The 9,435-nt window shown below is 36.9% G+C and overlaps 1 pseudogene; it reads right to left on the reverse strand.

Annotated features, from left to right (window-relative positions):
* Positions 1-1,734: 1,734 nt before the first annotated feature.
* LOC113312437 lies at positions 1,735-8,162 on the reverse strand (annotated as a pseudogene).
* Positions 8,163-9,435: the final 1,273 nt, after the last annotated feature.

Genomic DNA, 9,435 nt, shown 5'->3' on the forward strand with positions numbered 1-9,435 from the left:
TTTGAGAACCTGACCCTTGTAAATCTAGGGGTCTTCAATCAAATCAGTAAACGATCCCAATTTTCACATACTATTCAGAATTCTCTCTGAATTCATGGTGAGTAATAACCAAGAGGGGGAAGTTCTCAAGAAACATAAAACTCTCAGAGTCTTTCTTACGATTCCTTCTTAGGATTCTTTCTAAAAAATTCCCAAACTTTTAAATTTCCTCGATTCTATAAAAAAAAAAAAAAAACTTTCTCAAAATCCAAGTACACTATTAGTAGTATATTTTATTTTGGCCAGTGACACTGACAAGACAAGTGCAGCATAGTTCTTCTAACTTCTACTACATTCCTACCAAGTCCACAGCACCATCGAGTGTACATCCAACATATTCGAAACAAATCATATAAATCCATCAACTGTGTTGGGATATAATATGTAAACTATTGTAACAGAAAAAAGGGATAGTGCAACTGCAACATAAATGGTGTCTGAAGGGGAATGAAAAGAAGAGATAAGATCGAATAACAGAATTTGACATAAAACCTGCATCATAAATAGTTCAAGCCTTATAAAGACACACAATATCGGGAAGCTTGCCGACCGCATACGCCTTTATTTGTTAAACCGTTACATCAGAAAGAAACTACAAGCTGATTGCCGGGCAAAAACTATTTCAGGCTAGACCAAGTCATGTTCCCGAAAGAATTCCACGAGAGAACTATTTAGGCACGGAGGAAGTCAGATTCTCTCTGAATCAGAAAAGAAACATTTACTTATTCCTTAAAGTTTACATTACATTTGCTATTCAAAGTTCGGGAAAACTGCAACTATAAGACTCGACGGAAAAACAAAAAAAGTTGGCAACTTCAGATATGTTTTGTACAAATCACTGGTCTGACTCATGAGTCAATCAAGGGAGTGTTATTGCTTCCGGAAGCGACTTTTTAACCACCAGTGAAGCTCGACAAAGTGGGCAGCTAGATTGAGTGCTGAGCCATTTATCAACGCATTCGAGATGATAACAATGGTTACAACCAGGAAGTACTTTAACTTTGTCTTCATCTTCAAGTACGCTAAGACAAATGAAACACTGAGTTTCCGCCGAGTTGGGATCGCCTGAACGGTGTAAGATGACCGGGAAGCTATTTATAGTATCCTGGTCCAGCCCACTTAACGAGTTACCGCACGGAGGGTCTGGGTGAAGAGTGGTGTTGATTGTTGCCATTGCGGTTGTGGTTGTGGTCGGAAATGATATTGATGATCTGCGGTATCGATATGGCCAGCGAGCATAAAGACATAGCAGACATAGGATTAGGAGGAGGGAGAAGATAATGATGATGAAGAGGAGACTTCTGCCATGGACTTGAAAGTTTTTATCGTCCATATCTGCATAGTGCCAGTGAAATGGATGGGAGATTTCTTCATGATGAGATGCAGCAGCAGCCATTAGATGTTTTTTTGAATTTTTTCTTGGTGCTGAGAAGTAGATATGAAGGTTGAATGTGGAATATCCTGATGACTGCCCATACTAGTAGAAGTTGTCCTTGGAAAATAGCTCCAAATAAATTCCTCCCATTTTAGTAGTACCATATGTTTCCGGCCACTTTTAGTTAAAAGCCTTGTTTTTGGGGTTCGATATCTCAGCAAATTAACTGAATCTGAGACCTACTTTAGAAAGTTGCTTTTTGCTATCTTGGTTACTTATTTGTTATTATTCTGCATCCTAAGAGCATCACAATCAAGATATCCAACAATGACACATGTCTTGAAGACATGATGGCTATTATATGAACCTGACATGTTCGGATATGGATAGTAACTTAGTAAGTGAACCTAAAAAAGAATATCAAATTTTATTAGCATTGCTTACAAAAATCTAAATTGTTTTAAAAGGATCTCCGCTAGAAAAACACTATATTAATAACTCTTGCGTGCCATCTCCTTGACTGCTTCTTCATAAGACTTCTCCTCCCCAATACTTCGAACCCAGTTTGCATTGATGTCAACCCACTCGAGACTCTGCTGCAATGCCCTGACAAAACAAGGCTTGGTACGTGTAGCAAAGAACTCTTCTACTACAGCTGCTTTCTCGGGGGATGACAACTGAAAAAAATGGATATATTTTGCAGTTAAGAACGAGAGCTATGTATGATTATAGTTGGGGCTTTCAAATAATCAAAACAAACGTCTTTCCGTGTAGACATATTGCTGTTAATTGAAAGCCTAAAGATATCTGTAAGGAAAATTTGCAAAATGGAATGGGATTAAGAACTCAAGAGTTACCTGTGAGACAATGCAGGAAATGTAGCGTGTCAGTATGAAACCAGGACCATAAGTCTGCAAGATGTGATCCCAGTTTTCCTAGATAACATTAACAACAAATCATTGTACAAAACATATCGTGAGTTAAAGAGTTGTCCTAGATATGAAGTTCAGTGTTCGGCTTGAAGCACGCTATTTATGATTTCAAAGGATTAAAGAAGAAAAAAGTACCTTCAGCCAACCCCATGCAGTTTCAATCCCAACTTATAGCTAAACCGCAATATGCATCTTGACGTCGAACCTACACAACAATGTTGATTAATGAATCAAAACCTTTATGGAGAGTTCATTGATCACTCAAAATGAACCTTCAACGTAATCATATAAAAAGTTGATTACCTCAGATGACAGCATAAAGTTCAAAACATCAAGTACAATGCCAGGATCAGGACAAGAGGCAAGAGAACCTGCAATACGGGAGGAAATATTCAGCAACAATATAGAGGGAGAAACAGCTGAACGATTTACCAGAATAACTTGATGGAAGTACCTAAAATACGTGTTTTCTCGTGGCTTAGATCAGTCTCCCTATAAATGTTTAGAAGTGCGTCATAGCCTCGTCTATTTGAGGTGGTAACGGTCTGCATAACAGCAACATATGCTGCCTACAAAATAGTAGGAGCAACTAACATCACGAAAACACATGGAAAAACAAGCGAAGTGACACGAGGAGACAAAAATTGACGATTTACATTCGACAAACCTTTCTCGTGTTGGGAGAGAGAAGTGGTGTATTTCTATCATCTACATATGCATGAAAACGTCGCAAAGCCTCCCTTCTTGTTGGAGCATGTCCGAAGATAACTAGAGCAGTCAACACCTCTCCACGCAACATTTCGTCCAAGTGGCTCTCTCCTTGTTGTTGATCCCACCCTAATTTCCTAACATAATGTCCAGTACAGTAAACCATTTGATTAAAGAACTCGAGCAAAGATTTATTTTTAGAGGATTAACACCACATAATACAAATGTTAATTTACCAGAGCAAAAGAAAAAAATAAAAAAAATCAATAAAAAAATAAATAAATTTACTTACTCTGCAGTATTGTGGAAGAGATTGATGAAGAATTGTTTAACATAAGTTGATAATTCTGGAGTGGCATCAGATGTTATTCTTGCAACTTTGTAACTAATCTGCAATTGAAATAGTGATTGGGTGTGAAGGAATGAAATATGGCACATTCAGATACAAGACCTTAGCAAAATAAAAAGAAAACTGAGTGAAATTTACGGTGATCAAATGTAAGAAGACAGTATAGTCGAGCTCCTTCCTGTAAGCACTCATCAAGGATAATAAGGATGACAATGACTGCTTTGAAGCCATAGATAAGGCATAAAAATCATCCAAAATGCCTGTTGCCAAAGACAATAATGTGAGTTAACTGTTAAGGCATTCTAGCAGAAAGTATACCTAATATTGAGACTCATCTTACCAAATCTATCTGTTGCACTCAAGGCTGAGGCTTCTATAGCATATCTAAGCCTGACTTGAAGCTTATCGTCATATTCACCCGATAAAAACCTGCTTGGTCAACATTAAGTTTAATCCACTTGTCTTGGGTCCCTTGCCCATCTGAAGGACCAACAAGTTCTGCTACATCGAGAGACGCAGTTTTCTCTCGTAACAAAAAGGTCTTTTGAACTTCATATGAAACACAACATAATGTTATCGGTACAATCCATTGACCTTCCCCACTAGTTCCGCTTTGTAAAACTGAGACTGCAATGGTTTATATAAACCTTTAGGTTCATGGATCCGGAGGAGATAGTATAAATGTATGGAAATTAGGAAGACGACATATTTCAATGTCCTCTTACATACCTGTCAAGGCAGTAATTGGTCGAAAAAGGAATGTGGGAGAAGCAAACACGTTACCTGATCAAATTCCAACTTATGATCTTTGAGTTGTACGAATATAACTGGATATCCCATTTGGTTTGTCCATGACTTCATTAGCATATTAACTGGCTCCCCGGATCCTTTCTCAAGAGATAGCCATAAATCCTCTGTCTTTGTATTCGACCAAGCATACTCCTCTATATACGAAGCAAGTGATCTCTACTTACAAGCAAAAAATCATAATTAAAACATCTAAGTGTCACAATGTAAAAGTTAGAGAAGAATGAAGAATACTGAAGATGAATTTATTGGGCACAGACTAAAAAAGATTAGAGGTGGAAAATTTAATAACCAAAGGCTTTTCATCTGTGCGCAAACTCCAGAAGGATAACTGTAAAACTTCCGGGATATAAAGAGATATAAACGGTAAATCTGTAAAGAAAATATAGACAAACCTGGAAAGAATCAGCACCAAGATAGGTTTGTAACATCCGAATAACAGATGCACCTTTTTATAACTTATTGCATCAAAGATCTCAAAAGTTTCACTAAGATGTTTAATCTCAACCTGAAATGTAATACCACCATAATAGAAAGGGAAGTGACAATATAAGTTATACACGAGGCGGCTTAAGTCTATTAAGCATGACGTATTCTAAAAAAGATTAAAGGACAATACAACTAGTACACGCAAGAACAATTACCTCAATTGGGTGTGATGCTGCAAGTCCATCCAGCCTAAGACCTTCATTACTATGGTCAGCAAATTGAGTCCAGATATTCCATTCAGGAAACAGGCAATCAGCTGCCCAGTAGCTCATCTTTGATCTCAGAATAAGGGCGATAAATGTCAGACAGCTTAAAACAATGTTGGAAGTATAGGTAGGAGTTCCCAAGGACAGGGTTTACCATGAATTCGTCCAAGTCTAAGCCAGGCTCATGTTCTTCACAGGATTGACAGTAAATTTATCTAAGTCGGGCTCATGTCCTAGAGTTGCCCACGACCGTACTTGCCGAAAGGCGGCCCAGAATTCAAAAGGTCGTGTTTAACTATTCCATTGATGCTAGCTATAGGATAGGCATATGCAAGTCTTAAAAGGGAAAAGGGAAAGGCGTGTATGATATACCCATGTGGCAAACCCCTCATTCAGCCATATGTGTGTCCATCATTCCATTGTTACAAGGTTCCCAAACCATTGGTGTGCCAGCTCGTGGGCAACAGTAATACAAACCTTAAAAGAGGCACACATAACAAGTACGTGAGGAAAGTACCAAATTCAATTATATTTGTATCCACCAAGAGATAATCTTTGTGACCAGCAAGGTAGCCTAATCCCATTTGACAAGTTGACCATTAGGACGCCCAATCAGGGTAGAGGAATCCGGAGCAGGAATAGTCATCCAACAAGGTTATTACACAAGGTTAGGAAAAAAAATGGTTGAAGCAACAAATCAAAACCAGTTGTTCTAACATACAAAAACAAAACAACGTAACTCAATCTACATAATATGATTTGGTTTCTCGGTTGATCTCCCAACATTTCATTATATATCTCATACTCAAATATGTTTAAAACGTAACAATGAAATATTACAAAGTTGAATGAATAAAATTTACTGAAAATGAAGCAAATGTAAGAGACAAGGCCACTTGTTCAAAGATTACCCACTCAAGAACTTGGCAGCAAGAACAAGAAAAAAAATTAAACAAGCAAGTGCGCATTGTAAAGCAAGAAGAGGTGAAAAAGCACGGGATAGTAGCCAGCTCTGGTGTGAGGAGAAAGAAGAATTTGTCTAGCTTTTATAGGCAAAGGAAAGAAAAAGACTGCGTATCAATTGTTTTGACTAGCCATTGCTGCACGCCTTTTATTTTACATTTTATAGCCAGACGAATTCTCCAAACCAGAGCTGGCTACTATCCCATACTCTTTTCCCCTCTTCTTGCTTTGTACTTGCTTGTTTATTTCCTTCTCCTTCTTGTTGCCAAGTTCTCGAGTGGGTAATCTTTCTCTGTGTTATTCATTGGTTACATTGAACAGTTTAATCCTGGACACAAGTGCATTGTTGGGTCATTAACATTACTATTTTGAGGTGTGATCGTGCAATACTGCGTTAAGTATAGCTTGTAAAAAAATGGCTCCCTTACATTTGCTTCATTTTCAGTTAATTTTATTCATTCAACTTTGCTGTATTTCATTATTCTGTTTTGAACATAACAGATTAAATAAAGGAAGAAAAGAAAACTGAGACTCGGACAAGCAAGCCCCCTGATAAAAAATCGAGATTGCTTATAAAATAGATGAGAAATGTAGGTCAATCTCAAGATATGTCAAGTACCTGTTGCTTGTTTGCAGCTGAAGAATGTTGATCATCATACAATAAAACAGTTTCACGATATGCAACCAAACCATAGTTCTCCATGGCCTCAGCTTGAAAATCAGGGATGGAGATCATATCCAGTTTGGGCAGTGCGTAGGGGCTTTTGAAGTATCTGATCAAGTTCATCCAGTAAGTTAGCTTGCGAAACTAATAGAGCAGTTGTAGGATACAAAAATCACAAGTCTGTTTAACGAATGAGCATGAAGCATATGGAATTGACAAAAATCCAGATTTGTGCCACATACAGTCGAAACAGATCAAGACACTTCACAGCTACATCCAGAGCAAAATTCCCTTGATTTCTCTTACCCACTTGACAGTATACGCGAACCTTAATTCCTGCAGCATACATAATATTTAGCCTTTCGACTATCACGATGATTTGTCAGAGAAAGAAAAACAAGTTAGGTTATACCATCAGTTGTATGGGCCTCTATGTAATCAAAAACACCAACAACAACAGCAACCAAATATGTTGACATGACAGGTGATTCTTGGAACACCAACATCCGGCTTTTCATCAATGATTGGCATATTGCCACTAGTCCAGATGGCACAATCAATGAAACTTTGAACGTAGCCTGTTAACAATACTATAGCAATATTCATAATAACTCCCTTATATATCATGGTTTATGTTAAGGACTTCAAAGAAATTGATCCAATAAATATAATGTCTAGCAGAAGTTCATTCGAGGACTCCAGAGCCCAGAGGCTTCAAGGATCTATGTATAACATTGATAATGTTAAGATAAAATATCCTCTACGGTTCTACAATTAGTCTTTAGTTCTTGTAAGTACATCAAATTCTTCTGCTCCTAATTAACATAAGTAACTATCAGTCTCTTAGAAAGATTTAGCACTAAAGTTCTTGTCTAAAGATAATTGAGATAGAATTATAGATGGACCTTTGCAGCGGGGTCATCCCAGCACGGAAAACATTTTCTAGCATTCGCGGGCTCAAATTGTGTAACAGCCATATTTTTCTTCTCGCCATTAATCTCATAAGTGCTACAATAAAAAACCCATTACAGTTAGAACAAACAAATGACAGTGCTCGATATACAACCAAGAGAAGCGAAAGAAAAGTTAGCACCTTCTATAAAACCCTTTCATATTATCATTTAAGGTTCCATCAAAACCAATCCCCAAAGTTCCTTCATTAAGAGGAAGAGTTTCGTCAAACTCAAACACAACAACCTCATCTTCTTCCAGCAATTCCACTGCCAAAGGTCGAAAAATCTGAATAAAACACAAGTATGTTAAAAAAAAATTTGAAAAGAAACAACAAAATCAATAGCCCATTTTGCACATTCAGTCAACTATTCATGCTGCTAAAGGTTAACATTCACAGAACAAAATCGACTCAAATCAAAATCAATAACAAGAAAGATTATTACCTTATGAGAGGCATTGTGTTTATACCAAACGAATCATGATGCAACACAAGTTCAGCTGCATTAAGAACTAAAATCTTAGTTTCTGATTTGATATCAACTGTAATCTCAACAGCCCCTGTAAATTTACAATCAATAAGATCTGGTTTTAATAGGAAATCATATCGTTTTGGTATTGCAAGTTTAGGTAATCTTGGTTGCCCTTTGAATTGCTCATACTTATTGTTCTGCATCATTTTTGCTCTACCTCTAAAAAAACAAATGTGGCTAAATGAAAACATTACTGAGAGAATGAATATAGAGAAATATATAGGGAAACATAGAATCCAAAATATATTCAAGAAAATAATACAAGGATAGGAAATCAAAATCAAAGATATTAGGGTTATATAAATGGAAATCAAACTAAATCCATATATTTTTGGTAAAGAAATTCTTACCACTAAGCCTTTAGTCTTAATGCAAATCTGGCTATCTACTGATCCGTGTCTTCTTTGATTCTCCGTCCCATTTTCGGGAGCGATTGCTCGAGAAACATATGCTTTCAAGTTTCAAATGGAAAATAATGGCGCACAAGGTGTTACACTGTTAGGGCAATTCATGTGGGAATGAACAAACAAATTCTTTTGTTCAGCCAGGTAAAGCACTGGGCGTTAGGCGCGCAAGCCAAGTTAAAACGCTGGTGTCGGTAGATCCAACGCAGGCGCCGGGAGGACCAACGCGGCCTCCGAAGGTTGAGCGCCGGCATTTTTTCCATGAACGCCAACGGGTAGTTTTTTAAAATTCGAATTTCACTTTTTACCTCTATAAATTACCACCATCTTCAAACAATTCACTCACACCAACATTCACTTGAATTTTTTCTTCTAAAAATGGATGCAAAACTTTAAGCCGTTGTTTCTAAGATATGTGGGAGTTTTAAAAAGATTGAAAATTGTAAAAGGGAAGTGCAAGTTTTAGAAGTTGCTCCAAGAAAATGTTCCGCTAAAAGGCAAAGAAAAGCTCCAGTTTTGAAAGTTAACAACAAAAAATTCAAAAACAAAGGTGAAATTGTCAAAGAGCGCGTTGAATGGAAAATACGTCAAATGAAGATAAACATGAGGCCAAAACTTGTACTTGATTTTTATTGAAGTTTTTATTATTGTCTAATAAGTTTATATCTTGTAAAAGAATTGGCAGTAATATCAATAAATGAACATGTTTATATTTTAAAATAGATTTCTATTTCAGATTAAGTGAAATTTATTACAATTTATTAAACTTGCAAATAACATCAAACTACATTTTAATAAACCACAACAAAAACATCAAACTACATCAAATCCAACGACATTCTCTCCGTAAAGTTCGTAGCATTCAAAATGCCTAAACTCTCTCCCGCTTTCTTCGGTAAACTTGGTCTGAGCGATGGTTTCCAGTTCTTCGTTGGATAATCCAGAATTGCTACGATGAATCATCCACAATACTTCCGTATTATATTTGACTTCATTAGTGATGAATGCAATTCTT

Source organism: Papaver somniferum, chromosome 9 (assembly GCF_003573695.1).
Source record: "Papaver somniferum cultivar HN1 chromosome 9, ASM357369v1, whole genome shotgun sequence".
Taxonomy (NCBI): domain Eukaryota; kingdom Viridiplantae; phylum Streptophyta; class Magnoliopsida; order Ranunculales; family Papaveraceae; genus Papaver; species Papaver somniferum.